The 19,236-nt window shown below is 48.4% G+C and overlaps 1 long non-coding RNA gene across 2 annotated transcripts; it reads left to right on the forward strand.

Moving 5' to 3' along the window:
* Positions 1 to 1,521: 1,521 nt before the first annotated feature.
* On the forward strand, positions 1,522 to 18,772 carry LOC121059853. Of its 2 annotated transcripts, none has more exons than XR_005814667.1 (3): positions 1,522 to 1,645; positions 2,326 to 2,385; positions 18,697 to 18,772. It is a non-coding gene; the product is annotated as an uncharacterized LOC121059853 (long non-coding RNA). The 2 variants fall into 2 exon arrangements; XR_005814666.1 differs by lacking the exon at positions 18,697 to 18,772 and adding an exon at positions 10,915 to 11,651.
* Positions 18,773 to 19,236: the final 464 nt, after the last annotated feature.

Genomic DNA, 19,236 nt, shown 5'->3' on the forward strand with positions numbered 1-19,236 from the left:
GCCCACATCTCCTGTGAATTCAGAGAGGGTTTGAGCTTCTCCAGGACACTGAGACGTACAGCATCCAGCCATGGCTGTGTGGTTGACTCAGTAGACTGGTTCCGAGAGGAAACCTGTGAGTGTAGGGTGAAAATTGACTTTTACTTCTTTGTGTGGCCACAAACTCTTATGTTGCTGCTCCCCGTGGTCCTTGGTGCCCACGCCTGTCCTCCTACCACTTTTTCACAAGGCTTCTTCCCACTCCCATCAGTTCATGTCTCTACAGCTGCTTGAGGCTCTGTGGCACCAGCCAGACCACGTCTAAGCCATCATGGCACACTTTGGTTACATAATCCCTGTAGTTTCCACGAAGTCATTCCTGAACTGAGAAATAGCTCTTACACACCACTCAAAGAAACCTTTCCTGCTCTTCATATAAGCACTGCCGGCTTTTCCACACAAAACCTGGCATTACAAGAGATTCTGAATATCCATATGAATTCCAGGCACCAGATGACTCCATGCAGCCTGCTGCTGTCCTGCAACACTTTTATTTCCATCCCCTGCCTTGCTCTGTTAGCTCTTCTGTTCCCCCTCGCCAGGGCTGGAATCCATAAACAAGTACATTGTTCTGCAAGAACAATGGTTTTTCTGCCTGAAATATCTGGGAAAAAATATCTCTGCTTGAATCTAAATGAGAATGCATTTGTTTATTTTTCCCTTGCTGAAAATAATTAAATATTTGGGGTAGAAGAAAAACTTTTTGGTTTCCATATGGGAGTTGGGAGGTGCAAGGCCTTTGGTGGGAGTTCAACCATGGCCATGGTGCAAGATTTGCATGAAACTTTCCCACCACCTGTGGACTGTGTGGTCTCAAGCAAGAGATGCTCTCAGGCTGTGTAAAGACCTACACCAATCAATCCCATCTGTTTCCAGTTAGCTCCATTCCTGCCCAGACCCTTATGGGCACACCCCAAAGGGTATATAAGCCTTGGCTGGCCCCTTTATGAGTGGTGGGTTTGGTTTTTGAGGGTCTTTGTAGAGTAGAGCTTTATTTTAGGTGGCTTGACTTGTGCTCAGCTCCATTATGGGGGAGGAAGATGCTTGGATGGTGAAGTGGGTTTTGGTGTGGGGGTGTCCTAACTCTGCCCTGGGTTTCCTCTTTTGTGACTGCCAAGCTTTTGAATTCACAGCTAAGCATGGGTGAGCCAAAGCTCAGCTTCTCTTCAGTCTGTAAGCTGTCCCTGGGTCTTTCTCTGAGGCTTTTATTTGTCTTTCTGGGATTTTAGCCCTTGGTATGTGCGTATCACTTTTCCTTGCCCCATAATCAACTCCCCAAGAAACTCTTTGTAGATTATGTGGTCTTCTTCAAAGAGTCTTGTAAAAATGTATTCACAGGGCTGGCTTAATTTAAATCTCTTACAAACTCCCTTTCTGCTTCTCCCTCATTCTGTTCTTTGCAAGTAAAACCTTCTTAGGCAACAAGCATCCTCAAATACTTCTGTTATTTCTCCAAATCCTCCTTCCCCATCAGAAGCTTTGTGTGCATGCATTGCACTTGTGCCCAGCTCTGTGAGGTGTAGGGTGATCTCTGCACCACCCTCTGGTTCATGCCTCACTGGGATTCACCCATAGTGGCCTCCTGGGTGAATCCCTCCTGGGGCTGGTGAGTGACTTAGCTTCAGCTGCACTAACTCTCCCCTAGTCACTTAATGTTACAGCTCTCTAAGTTCTCCAGTGCTTAGTACCTCCTGAATCTGGCATCTCTGTTAGGCAAGACTGATTGCAGAAGAAACCCGTTATTTAGAGCTGTAGCACTGGATGGAAGTAAAGTAAAACGTGTTAGCATCAAACTGAGTGCCTGCAAAGGAGTGTGTAGGGGACTGATGAATCTCTTGGAGGAATTTTTGTGGCATGTATTGGAGGCATCCCTTTGGGTCCTGAAGCACTCTGACAGCTTGGTCTTGGCATTAACAGTGGAAGGAGATGGGATGCATTGTCTTGCAGGATCTATGACTAAAGCAGCCACTTTCTTCTTCCTCACCATAAAGACAAACCAGGGCATCTTGTTAAAAGCAGCCCTGTCCTGTTTGAGTTTCTCTGTTTGGGGACAACATTGCTCCAAGTCTCTGCACTTCTTGCTCACCCTAAGACTTTCAAGAATGACGCCTACTTTTGTTGTATTAATCTTCCTTTAGTCCTGGACTAACTTATACTGGCTGAACCCAAGGCAGGCTGCTGGCAGGCTTTCCAGCTCTTGGGGTGAGCCTGATTAAAAACTGCACAGACGATGTCCTGGTAATAGCAAAAATAATACAGCTCAACTGTGGTTTTTTTTCTCCCCAGGAAATAAAAAGAAGGCAAAGGGATAAAGACATGCTCAAAGCCTTTTCTGAGTTCCTGGAGGTATGTAAAAATTCGTCAGGTGTTTAGTGTTTTCACCTAATGGTTGAAATAGCCTCCTTCATGGAGGAGGCTGTAATGAAATGTGTGTTGTTATGATATTACAGATAAAAGTCTCAGTGAATCCTTTTCAAAAGGAAGAATTTGCCTGAGCATGGCCTTTCAGTTATAACTCATGTTAACAGATTGCCTGGTTTGACAGGCACTGAACATTTCTTAATGAAAAGCCCTGGTTTTTCCATTTTTTTTCCTCTAGAAAATTTTTGTTTTGCTGGAAAACTGAAAAGTCTCAGACTACTAAAACCTTGAACTGGTTCCAGTCATAACTGGAGGAATAAACCCAGCTATATTTATATGACAGAGGTTGATGGGCAGTAAACTTGCCCTGTAATGTGGCTTCAGCTGTTGCACCTCAAACATTCTGAGGCTTTCTGCAGGTGCAGGTATTTCCAGCAAGGTTGGCTCAATGATGTGTTTTGTTTCTAGGCCTTTGGGAACAAGGCTGGCAGTTCAGGACATTCTTTTCTTGCAGGATGCTGACTTTCTGAAAACATACTATTTGCATGACAGATGATGAGAGATGGCCCAGAAAAATCAACTTTCTGGAACAAGGGATATTCCTTTCTGAAAAGGGCCAGTACGATAGGCAGCAACTGATTATTGGTCATGGTAATAAAAGGTTGGGCAAGAAGTTATCCAGCATCTTGTTTTCCTGGAAACTGGTTTTCTGCAGGAAAGATCTTGACTTTTTGGATGGGGAAAAAAAAAAGTGTCGGGGGGAAAAAAACCCACCTGAACTTCTCTGGTTCTGTTAAAACATAAAGGTGCAAAAACATGACAACATCCCAGGAATGGCCATCACCCTGCACCCATACAGGGCTGGTGGACTTCCACTGGGAGAAGCATTGTCCCAGGGGGATTTAAGTGCAACTCCAAGCCCTTGACATGGCCCCAAGGAAGTATTGAATGTTTGCTTGTAGTTTGGGTATGGTGCCCTATCAGGGCAGGGGGCAGCAGTTGCGATGCCCTACAGTGCAAATCCTCAAGGGCTGGAGGGGTTCTGAGCACGGCTGAGAAGGGTGCAGCCCCTTGTGCATCCAGCTGTGCACAGAGCATCCAGCTGTTTCACATAGAGCTCTGTGCTTGCAGACAGATGCACCTCTGTGCTTAACCCATGGGTTCCATCAAACAACAGATGGGAGAGTGATACAGAGCACAGGAAATATATCTATTTGTCAGTAAAGAGATGAAGATTAATCCAAGGCAGGGTGTGTGTGCTCCAGGCAGGGCTGGCTCTGCATCAGGGTACAAATGTAGCTGCAAATGAGATAAGAGGCTTTGCGTTGCAATAAAGCAAAGAAACACTGCTGACAATGTGCACAGCGCTGCTTCCTGAGGGTGGGCTTAAAGTTGAAGCTTGCGAGAAGGAGGTGAAAAAACCAATTTATCTGTAAAGGTATGGTAGGGAAAGGGTGGGATTTCCGAATTTCGGTGATGGGAGCAGGTCAGGAGCACGTGGACAGAAGGAAGTGGTGCAAGTACTGAGCCTCCAAACCCCCAGGGAACCCTTCCTCTGCAGCACTGAGTCCCTGCAGACCCCAGGAAACCTGCTGCCTTCAGGAAAGCTGGGCACGTGGCTCTGTCTGCAGTGTCTGTGCAGAGATGTTCCTCCCCGGGACTTGGGCATCCTCCCCTTTCTGGATGACTCCATGCTTGGCCTAGGGTGCTCAGTTAGCAGCCCTGTGGCATGTCCTCATGGGATCCAGGGGCTGCAGCAAGCGGAGCTTTTGAGGTTTGGTTTGTGAGCAGGAAAACCTACCTTGAAGCTGAATTGTACCCATTGAGAAGCCAGCTTGTGCAACCTGGCTGTTGCTGGGACTTCCTTCTTTTCCTTTGTTGTGGCAAAGAGCAGTTTTTTTTTTTTTTTTTTTTCTCCTTTCCCCCGGAGTACTGCAGCATGCAGCTGGCCCAGTTTCTGGGAACCAATACAAACCTGGTTGTAGCCTCCTCCTCTCCAGCTTAATCCTGCATACCTTGGCTTTGTTTTGTGTTTTTTTTTTTTGTTTTTGTTTTTTTGTCACCAGCCCCAGGTGGCATGTGGCATCTGTGCAGTAATTAGGGCTGTTTGCTAATGGCTCTCTGCAGATAGCAGTACACCTGTAAGGTCATTAGCGGAGGTGTGCTGTGAAAAAGATGGTCCTACCAAAAGGACAAGGCTGAGCCAACCTGTAGAGAATGCCCATGGCCATATGGGAAGAGAGGGGAAGCCCAAGTGAAGGGGTTTGGGCAGTGATGGGTCAGAATTGTGGGTGAATTGCACTTTGTGACCTGAGAACCAGGTCGTGGCAACAGGGAATGAAATCGTATTTCACCTGGATGTTTCCAGCAAGGGAACATTTGAGCTCTGGCTCCTGGGACATAGGGTTTATTTCCTACCCGTCCTTTTTCTGGCTCTGCTCATGGGCCTGGGTATTTGGGACCTTGCCAGGCTGTGGCCGTCAGGAACTGCTCACAGCAGCAGTGTTTTGAGAGCCTGATTCCCAGTTTCCCCCTTCCCCTGATGGAGCTCTAAAGAGATGGGCGCAGGTGAGCTCCTGCGGAAATGCCAGTGGCTTCTTGATTCAGATTGACCTCTCTTAGTGAGGAAAAGTTTCCCCAAAGGTGCTTCTCTAGCGTTTTTACTGGCAACCAATAAGCAAAGGTGAGAGGAGTGTTTAGGGCAGTAAAAAATAAGTGGAAAAAGGGTTGTTGGGCAGATCAGAGCTGAAGATGAGGCTTCATCTAAGCAAGAAAACAAGCGAAGTGACATTTAAGCTGTATTTTATGGCAAAAGCAGTAGCAAATAAACTCTGCAGAGCATCTTACTTCATTTATTGCTTCCCTGTAAACCATGGTGACTGTTGGAGTGTTGGGCAGAAGAGGGAAACCTGCAGGGCTTAATAACTTCAGGAAAAGTGGTGTGGCTTTTTTTTTTTTCACTGGGAAGAGCAGCTCCTCTCCCCTTTGGGACACAGGGAGACCTCTTGCTGCTTATTAGCTCTTTGCAGCATCAGTCCTTCTGGCTGGCAGTCCACAGCAAAGGATTCCCAGGCCAGCAGAGAGAATGTCATTAACATATGGAGCATATGGAGCTAATTGCACTCTCAAACAAGAGCCATTGATTTCTATCCCCACAGGAACACTGGTTTTTGAAGTCAGTGCAACACTTGGCATTGGTGTGACAAGCAGACAGTGCAGAGGGAGGTGATGGGGACAAAGGGCAAATGCTGCTCCTCTGTGCTTCCAGTGCAATGGAGGCAAATCACACTTTGAGTGTGATGTGGGTGAGTTGTTAACATTAATGCCATGGCTCCCCAGCCATTCTGAGCAGCACGGCATCCCCCATCATATGTGGGTCCTGGCGAGCAGATGCTGTGGCATGCTAATACAACCTGCTATCGCTGCTGGGTAATAAAGTTCACCCATTATTGGCTTGTTCTGCATTAGCCTCTTCAAACATGCAGTTATTTTGCCGCTTGTAGTGTTGGACTATTTGGGGACAGGAGATTCATAGCTGTTTGTGTAGGAAATGAAGCGTTCTGTCCTTAATCAGATTCAAATAGAAGCAAGTAGCAGCTTTTCCCGTCAGTTAGGAAGTGTGTGTATGGCTTTTCCCCTGCTTATTTGTTTCTTGGCTGTTTCAGTGCTGGGTGGAAGAGTCGTACATTGGGTGAATCACAGATCTGCAAAGTGCTGCTGGACCCACTTGAGCGTGACATAGTACATAAATATGGAAGATTATAAGAACTGATTCCCTGGAGATAGAGGGGAATAAACAAACATCAACACTTCCCAAAGAGAAATGAGTTCACTAAAAATCCCGGGTAATAAGTTAGCTATGGAAAAGGGGTAGGAAATCTAAACCTATGCAATGTTTAAAGCATCACATTCTGACACCTGGGGAGAAGTGATAGCTCTATTTTGTTTTTTTCTTTGTACTTGACCATTAGTCTTTGGGGAGGAAGAGATCTGCAGCTGTGCTGCAGCTGCAGGAGATGTGCAGAAGCATCTGTGCTGCCTGGAATAAGTGGTTTTCTTAGTGATTTATTGGGAGCATGTCTCTCTTGTCTCTTGGGGTTCCCCAAAGTACTATTTTGCCAAAAATCTGATTTCCTGCATGCACATGCTGTTTCACCCCTTGCAATCCTAATGCAGTGGTCCACCAGAGCGGCTGCCCTACACCGTACTCTCAGCTTGGTCTGAGTTTCCCCAGGGTTTTGGGGACCGGAGCTTGTGAGTCCACATAGCCCAGGTGGGTGGTTTCAGCACCCTGTCACTATGCTTGGGCCTTTTTTAGGTCTGAATGGATTGAGTTCAGGGGTTTTAGGTGCTTTTGCATCACTCCGCCTGTGAACCCTGCTCTGGGTTAGTAGGACCAAGCTCCCAAATGCTGTGTTGTTGCTAGTGATGCTCCATCACTTGCTTTTGCTGTTTTCAGCCTTATCTCTTTAATGATGAGAAATGTAGACCTCTTCCCAAAGCTGAATTTCTCACATTTACAGAAATCCAGGGGCTGAATCTTGAAGGGAAGCCTCACCCTTTTTGCAAAAATCCTCTTGAAAGTGAAAAAGAAATCCTTCTAAAAGCACACTGGGATGGCTTTGATTTTGTTCTCTGCTTGTAATTTCTCACTGTCCCCAAACCTGGCTGCCCACCCAACTGCTTTTGAGGTACCCTTTAACAGAGCAGCCTCCTTCACGCTGTTCATGACAGCACTGCTCCCCTCTGTTAGATCTGTTTAAATGACACTCCCAAATGCTGCTGTTCTTCTGCTTTTAGCAAATCACCATGTAGCCACTAATATGATGTGAAGAAGCATAAACACTTTTTACAGCCAGCAATAGTCATGGATAACTTCTTCATATTTAAACTTCCCAGCCCATTAGACCTTCTTAAATAATTCATGTTAAGTCATCATTTAGGTATGTGTGGTATTGCTTTGAGTTGATTGTGGACTGTAATATACCTCCACTGGGAGTAGTAATGTTAACACAAGTTACTGATTTAATATAGGTGACTGCAAATGTTGTGATGCTGCCTTGGGGCTAGGGGTGATATTTATTATCCATCACTGGGTTAGGTAGCGGAGGGGTCTGACCAAGCCATGATGCTCCAAAACGGGCACAGACTGCTAGAGAGAGGGCATTTGCAGTGTACTCCGACTGTGCATCTGCTATGGGGCTCCTAAACAAAATTCAAGAGGGTTTCTTGGTCCCAGATGTCCCACAAACCAGTTCTAGCAGGTGATGGAGGTTGACTGTCCACATGATGCTTATCTCTAATCTCTTCTCTTGGTTGGCATCCATGTTTGTTTTCCTTTACAGTCTTTGCCTGATTTGCCTTCATGTTTAATGGATAAAAGCTTTTCCCTCCTCCCCTGCTGCAGATGGCAAGTGGAGAGCTCTGCTGTGGCAGCGAATTCCTCCCAAGACAGATGGAAATCTTGTTGGAGCTGTAAACTTGTCTTGGCAGTGTCAAGTTGGCCATAGAAAACTAAAATATTGACCTGCTCTTTTCCCACAAAACATGACTAATTAGCTGAGCCGAGTGCAGCAATAGAGGGTGGCTGGTGTTTCTGTAAGGTCTGATCTAACTGTTGGAAAGGTATTTGCTTCCAATTGTGAGATTTTTTTGCATCATTCAGGTGGAGGGTGGCTTTTGGAGGCTGGACCTAGCAAAGCTGTTTGAGGTGGCTTGTCCCCATGCTGGTTCCTGAAGTCACTTGGGAAACTTCTCAGAACTGAGCCCTAGAAAACAACATTCTTGTCCTCTTTGGAAATCTGGTACTTGAAGTGTCCTGTTTTAATGATTCTGCCCCAGTTCTTGAAATCACTTCTCTGTGTAGAGAGCTCCAGGATGGCTTTGGTCATGGTAAACAGGGCACACAAAGCTGTGAGTCAAGCCAAATTGAAATCTGCTTAATCCTTCTTAATCTGAGCAATAATAAAATTAATGCCTTCTGTTCAAGTAGGACCTTGGCTCTGTATATCCCAATGCTCACCCATGGGAACAGTCCCCAGCTGCTCTCCTCCCTGGAGGGGTGAGATGTGGCTGGATTCAATGCCCCATTTTAAGCCAAATCCTGCTCCATCAGCTGCAGCATCCCAGGCAAGAAACCAAGGGAGGTTTGCCTCTCAGCCAGCATGCATTGCAGTGGGGTGTGCACAGCAAATGCCCCCAAACCACCACCAGCAGCTCGAGTGTGACTTACAGCTCCAATCTTTCTCATTCTGGGTAGAGATCCTGGCAGTCCCCATTTGCACTCTGATTGCTGTGGACCTAGCAATTTTGCTTCTTCTATAGCTTCCTGAGTTAGTTTGGTTAGTAAACAATAATGGAGGAAAAGAGATTTCTGACTTTGGTTTTGTTTTTTCTAAGCTTCAGCTAAGACTAGCAATTGGAGCTCTGTGCCTGGGGTCAGGGAGTGGGTTCAGCTGCTGTTGCTGAGCCATTTCTCTGCCCATGCTGCGCCTTTCATTGTTTCATTGGTATCCATGATCACACGGCTGCTACAGCCTCGTTTAACCCCCCAAAAATGACTTCAGCTTCCACAAGACCCCCTGTCAACACCTTCCTATATGAAGGTTTTCTGGGGGCTCCCGTGTGGTTATATCTCTTACAGCAGAAATCAATACCTCCAACAGGGAGCAAAAGCCTCTTTGTGAAACATGTCTTGAACAAAACACTTCTTTATTTTGCCAGTGAAAGTATTCAGCATGTGACTGGTCCAGCAGTGTTGCAGAACGTTGTGCTGTGTTTCACCAGGGATTTCCCCAAGGCATCAGCTCTCATCCCAGTGAGCAGCTTTTGCTCCAGCTGAGCAAACCCTCAGGTGTTTTAATCCCAGTCACCAGTTCCAGAGACTACAGACATGTTCTGGCTGATGGCAATTCTCCCCCATCTCTTAAAGATCTAGGCAAAATCCCTCTTTAAAGATCTGGGAAAATTCCTCTCAGCCCCTGCAGCATTGTGCCCGAGCAGCATTGTCTGCTGTCCATGGGAAGGAGGGAGCAAAGTTCTTGGACAGCAGCATCTGCCCCAGCAGCTTGTATCTCAGTCTTGTTTTCCTGCAGGGCTTGGAGCCCCTCCTCCATGGAGGGATGGAGGAGAGCTAAGCTGATTATAAGCTTTAAAGAGATGTTTTCCAGTGCTGCCTCCGAGACCAAAGCTCTGCTAGAGCACATGACGAGTCCTGTCCTCACCATTCCTATGCTGTACTTCTTTCCTCTCCCTCACTCAGCAGTGACCTGGACTGCTAGGTCAGAGATCAAGCCAAGAAATGAGATTTTATTTTAGTTTCCCTTCTGTTCCATGCATAAATCTCCCCCATGCAGGGCTGTTTTCATTTGTACCATCCCTGGTGTATTCCTGAGATCTGACAAGGAACAGCATGGCTGGGGGTGGGGGGAGAGTGTCTCAATGTGCTATTTTGCAGCCCTCCACCAAACCCTTATTATGGAGCAAGCCTTGAATTTGTGTTAATTTGGCACTTGCACTGAGTTCGATAGCAGTGCTTAAGCAGCTCTGTGCTGCGGTGGGGATCTCTGAGATTGATCCCTGCTGAGATGGTGTGATGTTCTTATTATTCTTGCACAGAAGTGTTGTCCAGAGAAGCCTTGTTCTGCAGCAAGACGTGTCCGATTAATAGCAAAGGCAGAGGTTTGCCAAGACCAGGCTGGCAGTTCTCAAAGGTCAGCATGTGATGGCATTTTCCTCCCCAGCCCCTACCCTGGGGCTCAGATGGAACAGCCTTGCTGTGCGTGCTCAGGGCTGTTTGCAGTGGGTTGCAGTTATCCACCAATTCTCCAGCCCTGCTCAGGCTCCAGGAGGAGCATGGAGATGCGAGAAGATGAGCATTAGGCAAAGGCTGCCGTTTCTTGTCCTGAATGTCTTTGCTGTTGGACAGAAGCTGTTCAAATGGAGGATCTGTGGTGAAGGTATGCATCTGGGGTTCCAGGGGACCAGAACCCAGTGCTCCAGGCTTGGAGGTCCAGCCTGAGCAATGAGAACTCAAAGCCCCTCTTCTCCAGGTGCCCATCCACCATGTCCCTTCAGCTGGTCCCCGTCACCCAGGACATGCTTTTATCCCGTCACAGTCCCGGCTGGCCATGGCAGAGTCCCCCTCTTTAATAATCTGGGGGTAGAAGCAGGGTGGTACGTGACCAATATTAGCACAGGGGAGTGGAGGAACCCTCATGGTACGTCTCCGCAGCATCCCCACCTCTTTCCAGAGTGGGGACCTGCCGCAGCACCGGTGCTGTGGCCCCTTGGATGTAGTAGAGGTGCCCGATTTGCTGCTCAGCTCTGGCAGGACGAAGTCTCCAGACCGGAGGAGGGGTTGTAGATGCTGGGTTTAGTCACTAGAGGGAGGGATGCACGCACCGGTGGATTTCCAGGCTGAACTGGCAGCATTTTGCTGGCATGTCAAAATCGTACCCCATTATACTTCACACATTTTGGTAACACAGCTTAAATCTCTTTCCCTCCCCACAGGTGGTTGGTTGTGTGTGTGGCAGCTGGTCTCTGGGAGAATAACAGCAAGGCTGAAAACACAGATAGTGCTTGACTGGGGCTGGGCAAGGTATTGAAGTGGGACAAGGCAAAGGTTGCTGGCACTTCTTGTCTCCTCGAAAAATAAAGGGATGGTGGCTCTGTGCCAAAACCCCCAAGAAGCCTTCTCCATATCCAGACCAGGTGCAAATGCAGGGTCATGGGGGAGCAGACCTCGGTAATGTCTGGGGGTTAAACTTCTGAGTGCGTTTTGCTAGGTACCTAAATCATAGTAATGGTACCTCGGGTCTCTGAAGGGTTTGAGTCCAGGCCAGTTAGAGGTTTCATGACCAACTTCTGCACAGTCTAACCAGTAAGACAGGATGGAAAGTTATGCCTGGTGTCCTGTGGGATTACTTCTGACCTGCAAGAACAGGATTGCACAGAAACAGCCAATTTCTGTTTGCAGCAAGTTTTAGTGAAGTAGAAACTTTTTGCAGAATGTTCTTCAGCCTTTGCTGCTGCTGTTGTATCAACCAACACTCACATCCTGGCATCTCTGAATGCAGACAGTCCAGTGAGGAAAAGGATACGACTGAAATCCCAAGGTGAAAAGTAACTACAAGCTCCTGGGCACCAGAAAGCTGTGAATCACACAAATGTGTGATCTTGCAGCTTTAATAAAAGCGTGACTTCCTCCAAAATCATTCTGCTTTTTATTTCCATGCAGTGGGAAAACAGCAAGATGAAGGGGGAAGTGGCCTATAGCTTTGCTTGTTGGAGAGCTAAGATTTTCCCAGGCTTGGCTGTATTGGCAAGAAAAAGATGTGGAGTTGAGGCAATTTAAGAAGTAAAGGGGAGGATGCTTCAAGGAGTGTTTCAAGTTTGCTCCCAGGTAACTCCCAGGGCCTGCACAGGAGCTGTGAAATAGCTGGTGACACACAATCCACATTACAGATAAATGGGGAGAAATTTTCCACCATTTTTCTCTAGAAATAGAGCACAATTTCTGCAATTTGGCCAACTCTTCTCCAATTTTCTGTTGACCTGGGATGCTGCATGTGATACTCCACCAGCCTGATGGCAGTGTGTACATCTGCACTTAATGATCTCAAATTGCATGGTGCGAGGCAGCTGCCATCCACTACTCAGCTAAGAATGCCTCCAGAAAGCAAACAGCCCCTTCTGCCCTGAGATGCTGACTGCTGAGAGCAAGCACATCCCAACAAGCCCCATTTTGGGCTGTGCTGCTCTTGACAGGTGAATTCCTTGGGGTTATTCGAGATGTCACTGCTAACCGCTACTGGGCTCAGGGGTGTTTATTTACTAATCATTGTAAGAGAAGAAGATGCACTATGATGGATTTTAAAAGCAAGCCAAACATTCCATGAAGCTTTAATGCTGTAATTGCTGATTGGGTGCAGATGAGCATGGAGGGGTGGAAAAGCCAAATTCTGGCCACTCATAAAATGTGCTGCTCCATGTAGGAGAAAATAGGGACTTCCCCGCCCCCCCCCCCCCCCCCCCAGGGTTTTATTTATGAAAGGGGATCCAGAGTCTGGGGATGCTGGCATCCCTGGGATAAAGTCTCAGCCCAGTAGCCCCAGGAACTGGTGACTGCTCTGTGCTTACCCAGTTGGCAGAATTTCTTCGTGCATGTCCTTACAGAAATGAAAAATCACAGGAAGAGGCTTTTGTACCTTTCCTCCCTGCTTTGGGTTGTAACCATGGGGCTGGCACCTACCGGGGAGCTTCCTCTCTACGTCTGACTTGCACCTTCATCAGCCTTCAAAGTCTCTTTCCTGAACTGAGTTTTCTGTGCCCCTGCAAAAAGCTTGTTTTCAATAAATATTTCCTATAAAATCTTCAAGTGGAAGTCTTGTCCTTGGGAAACCCCTGGGATTCAGCAGATGTTGCTGGGGGAACAGGGAGGACTCTGCAGCCCCATTGCTACCTAGTCCCAGAGCTGGCTTTTCTGGGCACCCTCTGTGGTTGAGAGGCAGAGGCGTGGCCCTGTTGGGGCTCTCATCCTATGAATGGGGCTCTGAAGGACCCAGCTGCAGGGCTGGGAGGGCAGGTTCTCTACCACAGCCCCTTCCTGTGACTGGATTGAAGCACTTGAATGGGTTTTTGTGCCAGGGATCCAATCTCTTGATCCTGAACTCCAAGATGGGCATCTTGACCATAGACTCACACCTATGCAAGGGCTCTGGGTGCCTCTGCCCTATGCAGGGACATTGGTGCAGCCCCAGATGGATGGAGAGATGCAGGCACATCCCAAGGGTGAGATGGGTGCTTGCAGGGGCTGTGCTGGGCAGTGCAGGAGCAGGTGGTTTGTCTGCTTGATGGCTGAGAGTATTTTCAGGCTTTGGGAGAGCTGCAGATAGGGCAATGCAGTGCTGGAAGCAGAAATGTCTTGTTCCTACCCAGTGCAAAGCTGGGTCCAAGCAGCTTCATCCTTCAGCACGATGTTCCCTTCATTGATGCATGGCAAAGGCTGACCCCTGGGCTTGCTCTGGCACTGCCAATCACACAGGACTGGAGCTGCAAAATACAATGGTGAAGGAGAAAAAATCCTCTTTGTGCTACTGCAGAAAGCTGGGCAGAGGGTCAGCCTGCTTGGAAGTCACTGCTGCCAGGAGAGGGTGCTGGAAGGAGCGGCAAAGGGCAGAGCTGGGCTCACCACGTGCTCTCTTTGCAAGGTTTCTCTAGCTGGTGCTGTTGGGTGTCCAGGAAGCGTTCCAAGAAGTTAATTAATTTTCTCTCATCAGCAGCCACAGCGCCAGCAAACACAGTCTGGAGGAGAGCATTGCTGTTTTGCAGCAGCAGCTCCCCCCCTTCAGTTACAGTAATAGTTACTTTGTCTTGACAAAAATGAAATGTCAAGTGGTGACAGAGAAAAATATTCTTGTAATGCTAAGCAGTAACTGGGTTTCCAAAGTGCTGGGCTCTGGAGGTAATGGGGGAAGCTGAAACCGAAGCAGCTGAGACCACACAAGATTAATTCAGACTCCAAATGAGGCTTCATACATGATGTGTTGCACCATACATCACTGTCATGCAGACACTGGTGCGTGTGGCTCAGAGCTCACTTGTTTGCTTCAGGACCTGCTTCCTCCAAGCAGGCTCTGCCGGACATGCTGATGGGGTGGGCTCATGCACATCGTGGATATTTGCTGCTGACCCTTTTATTTCAGGTAGGGAATTCAGGAAGTGAAGGATACAGGGAGCAAAGCAAGCAAATTATGCCCCCAAAGCCCTATGGCCAGATGCGTTAGTAGGAGGTAACCCTGAAGTGATGGGGAGCTGTGCATGGACCTCTGCATGAAGGGGACCACAGCCACCATGCATTTTCCCATATTGTCCCGTCAGAGGCCACCACGTTGTCACATACAGCCTGGTGCAGCCTCTTCCCAGCAGCTGGGGCCGGGCTTTAGTAATTTTTGGACAAACAAGGATTTTACTTCCTAGATGACTTATTTGCAAGGGCTAATTCAGACAACAGTGGCCTTGCTGTTGTTTTCCCTTTTGAATTGTCAGGCTGGCATTGTAAGTGCCATACTTTGATTAAAGTTTAATTTCCCTGAAGAGTGAAATATTAATGGGAATAGGCTTAATACTGTCAATAGGAAACAGACCCAAACAGATAATTTGGTAATATAATGACTTGGGATTTTATCTATTTCCAGCTGCATGATTGCTCTTCTGCTATGATTTTGCGCAGGTAATAACCATTGTCGCCTCTGTTCAATAAGAAAACTTAATGAGTTTAGAGCTAAATCACCATTTTGCGCATTCATATCCTGGTGTACCCACACTACTCCCCAGTCCTCTGCATGCTTCATCTTGCACCCTTGGGGGGTGGAGGTACCAGCCCTGCTCTCATCCATGTGGGAGAGAAGCTGAAACAAAACTGGGGCTGAGACCCAGGACTTTGGGTCAATTTAAGCATCCACCCCAATGACTTTGCTTCCAATGACCAGGGTCCCCAAATACTCTTGAGGCTTCTGCATCCTGGAGTTTCCCAACTTTGAGCTCATGGGTGGGTGCTCTGCAGACCTCTGGGATCCCCAGTCCTCTCCTCTTCCCCAGCACACTGCAATGCAGCAAGGAGCATCTACTCCATCATGCTCCACCACTTACTTTCAATCCAAATGGTGAGTTCAAAGAGCTGTCCTCTTAAATCTCAGCTGCTGAAGGAAACAAAAGGCAGCAAATTACCTGGAGCAGTTCCCTGGCAGGTAGGATGTGATGTTGAGAGGCGCTACAGGAAGGTACATGGGAGAGTAGATGGGGAGAAGGGCTGGGAAGTGGCCTGGGGGCAGCCCAACCTGCTTGGTCTAGTGTGGGCACCTTCCCAACACCTTGGAAAGCATATGAGAATTGGGGAGCAAGCTGTGATGCCTTTCTGAAATGCTTTCCCAGCCCTCACAAGCTCACAGTGCAGGTGCTTTTGGGGACAGACATGGTCTCTTTGCATTTGAATTTTTTCAATATTTTTTCCTTGATTATGCCCATCACTTTCTGAAGTTACACATCTTGCAGCAAGGGACACTGCAGGCATAGTGCGAAAACCACATTGCTGCCCATAGAAAGCATGGATTTTGCTAGTTCCCTTGTTTGCCCCCCTCCCCCCCCCCCTTTTTTTCCTTGAGATAAACAATAAGCAATTATTTTCTGTTCCTTTTTTTTTTTTTTCTGTGCCGTTCAGGGTTTGATGCACCATATCCACTGTTCAGTAATCTTCTTTTCAGTTTGGCCTGGCCTAGTCTACTCAACTGTTCCTCATCCAGAAGGCATGCCAGGGCTTTGCTTGCCCCCATTACCATGCGCTGAACCTTTTCCAGCCCTGCTGCGCTCTGCGAAAGGAGACCCAAGCCATGCTCAACATTTGAAGCATGGGCATGGATTATACAGCTCTCTTCCTTATGGGGATGGATTTTATTCCCATGGAGGTAAATCCCCTCATTTCTCAGTGCAATCCTGCTGTAGCCAGGAAGGGCATCAAGGATGGACTCGGTGCTCAAAAGCTACTCATTCTCTCAAGCTCCATGAGAAGGTCTCATGGGGGATGTACTCCCTCCTGAACACCATGCCTCCATCTCTCAGTATGTTGTTTCTCTTCTCAACTAAAGGGAGAACTATCTGGAGTGCCGGCTTTCCTTCAGTCCTGATGTGGTTGCCAGCACCTGGGGCATCCAACCACTCCAGTAATAATTCCAACAGCAGTGGTACCAGAGTTGTTTCCATGACATGCTTCCTGTTGGCGCTCAGGGCAAGTGTTTACACCCATCTCCAACAGGTTTGTGCATTCAAAGCTCTGATTTTCCCCACAATGGAGATTTTCTGAGTAGCTTCACCCAGCTGTCCCTAGTAAATAAAATACTGTGTTTTTGGTGTTTGGAAATGATAGCAGATCGAGCTGGTTTCAGAGCTGAGCATATGGGCTGTGTTTGAGTGCTGGGAATGTGTTTGCTTATAATTTAGTAATACTGTGAGTCATGCCTGTACCTTCTCCCAATTACTACTCTTGCATCTCTTTGTTGTTGAGTGCATGTTCTGGAAACTCTGTTTTCCTTGTAAAATCAATTACATTCCACCCGTTATTAGCTGCTAGGCCTCATGCCGGCCCTGCTTGCCAAGAAAACCCCCACACTGGCCAGGGTGTGATCAGTGTCAGCGATGCTGCAGGTAGCTGGGCCAGGAGGGTGGACCTGGGGCCACAACTGGGTTGGGCACCATGGGGCCAGGATGAGACACAAATTCCATTGCTGCTGAGCACAGGGTAGTCAGACCCTGGTGTTGTGCATGCTTCCCTGCTCCCCTGGCACGATCAAAGCCCTTCAAAGAACCACAGAATGGTTGAGAATGAACCAGCTCCGCTCCAGCCCCTGCTCCAGCCGGGGTGCCCAGAGCGGGGTGCCCAGGGCCAGGTCCCGGCGGCTTCTGGAGGTCTCCCAGGAGGATCCCCCACAGCCTCTCCTGTGCCAGCTCCACCACCGCCAGGGCACAGAAGCACTTCCCAGCAGTCAGAGGGCACCTCCCGGGCCCCGCTTCGTGCCCGATAGCCCTGGGCCTGGCTCCATCCTCCTCGTGGGGATTTATGGGCACGGCCAGGATCCCCCACAGCCTCCCCTCCAGGCCGAGCAGCCCCAGCTCCCGCAGTCTCTCCTCCCAGAGGAGCTGCCCTGGTCCCCCCACCTTCGTGGCCCTCCCCTGGGCTCTCTGCAGCCTGCCTGGCCTCTCTGGTGCCAGGGGCCTAGCAGCAGGCCCAGCACTGCAGATGCGGCCCCAGCAGCGAGGAGCAGAGGGGCAGGATCCCCTCCCTCCGCCTGCAGGTGTTCCTTTGCCTGGTGCAGCTCGGGCCACCACCAGCTTTCCTTGCTGCAGGGCCCCTGCTGGCTGCTGCTTGGCTTGGGGCCCCCCAGGACCCCAGGGCCTTTCCTGCAGAACAGCTTCTCAGCCGGGTGCCCCCAGTCTGGGCTGGGCTTGGCACTTCTGCTGCCTGAGCTCCATGAGGTTCTTATCAGCCTATTTCTCCAGCCTCCAGTAGAAACTGACCCTTCCCTAAGTCATCTCCATGTGGTCTTGCTAAACTCGTTCCCTATCCCCACCACAAGGTGTGCCTTTACAGGTACCTTAAAGGAGGCTGTATCGAGGTGGGGGTTGGTCTATTCTCCCACGTGCCTGGTGACAGGTCGAGGGGGAATGGGCTAAAGTTGCGCCAGGGGAGATTTAGGTTGGATATTAGGAAGAACTCTTTACTGAAAGGGTTGTTAGGCATTGGAATGGGCTGCCCAGGGAAGTGGCTGAGTCACCATCCCTGGAGGTCTTTAAAAGGCGTCTAGACGTAGAGCTTAGTGATGTGGTTTAGTGGAGGACTTGTTAGTGTTAGGTCAGAGGTTGGACTGGGTGATCTTGGAGGTCTCTTCCAACCTAGATTATTCTGTGATTTCTGCACACCTCTGACCCAGACCACTTGCAAATCCTGCCTGCACATAACTGTATTAACCACAAACTCTTTACTACTGCAGAACATGATTCTTTCTGAAATGAAGTCGGATCCTCTGAGACTTCAATAAACCTTTAAAAGAGTTTAATTAAAAAAGCATAAAGCCTGGGAGGATCAATGCAGCGTTAATGACCTGCAACGGGGCCACATGTAGCTTGTTCTTATTGACCTGCTAGGTAGGAAGAAACAGCCGTGCAACCTGAGGTCTCTCATTCAGCCTCGCTGGGGCTCTCCTGGCCCATAGGAGGAACAGGAGCTGCCTGCTCTTGTTTGCATCCAGACAGCTCCCAATTAAAACTCACACAGTGCTGGAATACTGCTGGTTTTGCAGTCCACAAGAGGTGTGTGGCTGCCAGCAAGTCACCAGCTGGCTTCTCAGCAGCCCTGCTGGGTGGAGAACTTGGAGAACGGAAGGACACACATGAGAAAGGGCTATGGAAAATCACCCAAGCGCAGAAAAGCATAATAAATAAAGTTTTAAGAGAGGGGAGTCTCCTTCATTTCTAAATCAAAAGGTTGTTCCCTCCCTTTCCCCCCATCTCATGCAGGAAAAACAAAGCAAAACAGTTAAAAAAACTTGCAGCTTCCGCATGGAGATGGGCTGGAGAAGGAGATAGCTGCTGTCACCAGACATCTCGGCAAATACCCATTGTTTCTCAGGAATGTGCTTAAAAAAGACAAGGAAGTGGAGAAGAAACAGCTCCTTTTATTTCCCTCCAAGCCCATCCCTTTGGTCTTGAGTTAATAGAAAACATATTTTTGTGTCCTGAAAGATGCAAGAGACATTTGTGGATGTGTGCATCGGAAAAGAAGCCCTGTCTGGCTGGGAGGAGAAGGAGCTGGTGCAAACCTGGACCTTGGAGAGATAGAGGGAGACATGGACAAAGGCAGAGCTGTACAATGAATCTTTCCACGAGAGGGAAGGGAAGGACATATTCTGCCCACAGCAGCATAAGGGGAAATGAGAATGTTTTTCTCTGAGTGCACAATCAAACTCGTCAGAGAAAAGCAGATGTTTTGGACAGAAATTTGCATGTAATCAAACGCTCCGTTTTTTGATTGAAAAAAATTGTCAGTGGCAAATTTCCAGCCCACACCCTGCAATCAAAGAAAATAAAAGCTTGTCAATGAGGAAAGCAGATAAAAGAGAGCCTGGGTGAGAAGTGGCCACGTCTCCCCACCCTGCCTTGCACTGGCCTCATTAACCCAGGGCTCCCCCAGTTTCCCAAGCTGGGCTTTGGGATTCATTTGCCCACTTGGTGCTCTGGAAACCCCAAGTTTGTGTTTATCGCCCCTCGAGACTTGGACAATGA

Source organism: Cygnus olor, chromosome 25, assembly GCF_009769625.2.
Source record: "Cygnus olor isolate bCygOlo1 chromosome 25, bCygOlo1.pri.v2, whole genome shotgun sequence".
Lineage (NCBI taxonomy): Eukaryota > Metazoa > Chordata > Aves > Anseriformes > Anatidae > Cygnus > Cygnus olor.